The sequence below is a fragment of the Myotis davidii genome, unplaced genomic scaffold (assembly GCF_000327345.1).
Source record: "Myotis davidii unplaced genomic scaffold, ASM32734v1 scaffold699, whole genome shotgun sequence".
NCBI classification, from domain to species: domain Eukaryota; kingdom Metazoa; phylum Chordata; class Mammalia; order Chiroptera; family Vespertilionidae; genus Myotis; species Myotis davidii.
The window spans coordinates 1,914,874-1,919,317 of NW_006291007.1; the positions used below are offsets into that span (position 1 = coordinate 1,914,874).

The 4,444-nt window shown below is 45.5% G+C and overlaps 1 protein-coding gene across 1 annotated transcript in view; it reads right to left on the bottom strand.

Moving 5' to 3' along the window:
- ASIC2 (acid sensing ion channel subunit 2) overlaps positions 1-4,444 on the bottom strand; it is an 815,352-nt gene that overhangs the window by 672,206 nt on the left and 138,702 nt on the right. The window lies entirely within an intron of this gene.

Below are 4,444 nucleotides of genomic sequence, written 5' to 3' on the forward strand. Positions count from 1 at the left end.
TTAAAATGTTAAAATCAAATCTGATATTGTTTTACCTTTTATTTGGTGTGTGGAAGGTGTGCGGAAGAGGGGGGAGTCTTATACAGCGAGTATATAACAAACTCTGTATTTTGAGTGGAAATGTTAGGGGGTCGTCTTATACGCCCAGTCGTCTTATACGCCGGCAAATACGGTATGTGGAAAAGGTGGAGAAGACACAGGGGAAGAGCTGGCTGGTTCTGTGCCCCTGGGCGTGAGGATGTGATGCCTGGAGCCAGAGCAGTTCCACTTCTGCTGAGTGATCTCAGGCAAAGTGCCTCACTGCGCCTCAGCTTCCTCATCTGCACAATGGGAATAATTAGAGGATCCACCCCTTCGGGCTGCAGTGAAGAGGACAGGAGATAATATACAGGGTGTCCTCCACAAAAGTATACACACTTTGGATAATTATTACTTCCAGTGGGTTAAATCTGAAAAGGAAGAAATATCAATTGAGCTATCAGCTGTTAGAGGAGGTATACATTTTTGGGACACCCTGTATATAAATCACTTGTCACGCTACCTATTCACAGGATGCCCTGAAGGAAACAGAGGATCGAAATGAAGGAAGGTACCTGGGTCCTTGATGAGATCATGGGGTCATAGAACCAACTAGTCTAGGAATGGCCACACCAGCATTCTCTTGGTCACCGGAGGTAATATACTTCCTCCCTCATAAGCCATTATACTTTATGTGGTTTTTATTACAGATAAAATCACACTCTCCTTCCTAAGGAAACAATCTGAAGTTTGGAGAAAAATGCATTTATACTGGGGAAAAAATAAAAAAACATTCCAATTATGTAGGAATAAGGATCGAACTAAATAAATTATGCGATATCTGCAGGGTAGAATATTATGTAGCTGTCAAAAGTGATGTCAAAAACTCTTTCATGGCAGAGGAAAATGTTCTTAATTTAATATTGATGTCTGAAATAAGCAAAAATAAAAATATTAAAGGTTGGAAAAAATATGGCCAAATATTGATAGCAAACTGGATTTAGGTATTTAATTAAATGCTTCAATATTTTCTGTATTTAAAATGACTATTATATATTACCTATACAATAATAATTTATTATATCTGTGGCACATACACATATTAGAAACAAATTTACATATTTGTATGAGATCACTTATATAAAATGCATGCAAAATTGGAAGAAAATAGAACATGTGAACAGTCATTACCACTGAGTTGTGAGGTTACAGGTGACTTTTTTTACCTTTTCATATACACACATCATACATTTTCTACAATGAGCAAATGTTGCTTTATAATTCAAAACCGTTCTTAAAAAATATCAATTTTTAAAAATATCGATTTACAACTTTTAGTTCCAGTATCATTGCCTCTGGACCCTATGTCCGGTACTTCATTTCAATCGATTCCATCGATTGTCATTGAGTGCTTACCATGGACCTAATACAATGTAATAATAATAATTATGACTACTTTTATTAGACACTGGGATCATTACTTCATACACATTATCTGTAATGCTTTCAGCAGCCCCATAAAGTACTGAGGGAGCTCAATCCAATTTGTCTAAGGTTTGCCAGTGATAGACGCAGGATTCAAACCCAGTCTACTGTATTTACAAGGCTGCTCATGCTCCCCCACCTGTAGTAAAAGAAATACCAACTCTGCCATATATATATATATATCTGCCAGGGAAAAACACACCTACGTTACCATGGAAGAAATAAAGAAATTCGAAGCAGAGGTCCCTGCTAAGGTAAATGCACAGGCAGTATAATCCAGCCGTTTAAAGTACAGGCAGTCCTCGGGTTACGTAGGATACATCATTTCGTGGTTACTTCGCCATCTCCCATTTACAGTATTTATTAAAAAAAAAAAGTTCTGTCATTTCAATGTATGTGCATATGTGCTTTATATTTTTTATTATTTATTTACACGTAAAGGTCGGGAATTGTTATCTTTCTTTTAAATTTTTAAATTTTTCACTTCATGACTGCTGTGTATGTGCTCCATGTGAGTGACGTAGGTGCTTATGTAGGTGGGTTCTGACTTACGGCGAAAATCGAGTTACGTGGCGCCATAGGAACGGATCTCCGACGTAACCCGAGGCCCTCCTGTATATCCTATTTAAAAAATCTAAAATCCGCAGGAAACTCAGAGAAGAAACAACAAACAACATCAGGCTGATGACACCGAGAAAAGTCTCAGAAAGGAGGTTGTGATGTGCCAGCCTTGGCGTGGGGTGGGGAGGGAGAGCCCAGCCTCGGAGACAGAGGGAGCATTGTGGGGGGTGGTCTAGAGGAGAAAATGGGTCACCCCTTCCGGGGGCTGCAGTGTTGCTCGAGTCGGATGGGGTCAATGAACAGGTTAGGAGGAAGGAACAAAATGGAAGCCATAGATTATGGAGGCCCTGAATGCCGGGCAGTGGGGGACTGCAGAACACACGGTCTACGTGGAATGGGATGGGTGTAGGGGTGGTGTGCTTTGCAGAGGATATTCAGGCAGCATCGTGAGGGTGAATTAGAAGGAAACCTAAGAGATGGGCTGGGCACATTTGGGAGGCACGGAGCTAAGCCTGCCCACATACAATGCCTCTCTCATGCAGAGGTTTCAATGAATTGTCCGAAGTCACATGACCAGGAAAGAGCTGAGGCAAGTTTAAACCCCTGTCCTTCTGTCCCCATTGCCTTCCTTCCTCCGTGGAATTGGGACGCAGCCGTGGTCCATGAAAGGTGGTGCCGGACTGTCCCCTGGCCCTGAGATTAGAGGGGGAGGCTTGGGCCCAAGTGCACACCAGAAGTCCACAGGCACCTGGGACCCATGCCCCAGGCTCTCCACCCAGCATGTGCAGGACCAGACAAGCTATGGGGCCCTGCCCATTTGTGCCCACTGCTCCGGGGCAGCCTCTGTGCCTAAAGCTGGGAGCCAGCTTGCAATCTCCCCCGCGGCATCCTGGGAGGCTTACCTCAGAGCAGAAACGTCTCTGTTAGAGCAAAACATCACTAAGATGAGCAGAGGCACCGTCTCGAACGCCCACACCGTGCCAGTGGAGCTGTACATGTGCCTCCAAATTAGACGTGGGGAACAGCTTCACCAGCTCTGGCTGCTCGTCCCCAAGGACAAGGGCAGCCAGCCCCCCTCCGACGTCCCGCCCCCAGCTCTGCCGCGAGCTGCAAGTGTTTTGTCTGAGTCTATTTGAGATGTCTCATGCCACAGAACCGCATCTCGCAGAAGAGACGGTCTGCCTTCTTTCATATCATGTTCTCGTTGTCAGGGAAGTTTCTCTGACACGAGGCCTGGTTTGTGCCATTTTTGCTTAAAAGAAGAACCTTGAAGGTTCCCAGGGGAAATGTACTTTAAGAAGATATTCAAAGCCCTAAACAGACTGAGCCCTTCTGCTGCTGCGAAGTGTTTATTGAGCACGACCTCGCTGCTTTGCACCTGAAAGGCAGCTCACAGTGCAAAGTGCCTCCACACACAGCATTACACTGATTTCCTTCCTTCTGTCAAAGGCAGAGAGGACGGGTTCTTTCCCCATTTTACAGATGAGGTAATGGAGGCTCAGAGATATTGGTGTCTTGATCAGTAAGTCACACTGAAACTAACTGGTAGATCTGGGTCCCCTGACTCCAAATCCAGTGTCTTTCCAACACCTCCCTCTAGCCAGCCCTGCTCTAGGCCCTGTGGGGAGCATGGTCCATGGGACCCCCGTGGGCCAGTTATGACATTATTCTCTCTTAGTTTCAAGTCCACCCTTCTCTGTGCTACTTTTTCTTACTGGGACTACAGATCCTCTCTGCTTTGCCAGCTGGGTCCCGGTGAGGTTCTGCCAACACGAGTTGCTAGAGGAGGTGAAGGGATTTCTTCCCACTGTTTTCCGGAGGTTTCCTGCCTCCTTCTGTCCCTGTGAGCATCACCCAGCAGCGCATCTGCACCCCGGCAATGGTGGTTCTTTCCCAAAGCAGCAACTGAACTCAGCGTGTGATTCTTCCAAGACTTGCAGAACCGCCATCCCAAGATACCAACATCAGCCTGTGGGCAGCCCCTCCTCAGTGGTTGCAGTCCTCCCCCTGCAAGTTTTTACATTTGAATAACTGCAATCCTTTCCCTTTCTTCCCTCAGCCCAAGGGCTGGTGGCTGCTTTCTGTAGTGGCTACCTAGTTACCTGACTCACAAATTTATATCCAGCTAAAATGTCTTCTATTTAGTTCTCCCTGTTCAAATGTCAGGTGAGATTCCTAGCTCCTGAGTGGCCAGTGACCCATAGACTATTGTTGAGGGCCTGTCATCAGGCTGTCAGGAGTAATGGGCCCATGAAATGAGGTAGAAACAAAGCCTAGGTAGAGTGCCCAGCACATAGTAGGGCAGTGATGGCAAACCTTTTGAGCTCGGCGTGTCAGCATTTTGAAAAACCCTAACTTAACTCTGGGGCCGTTTCACATA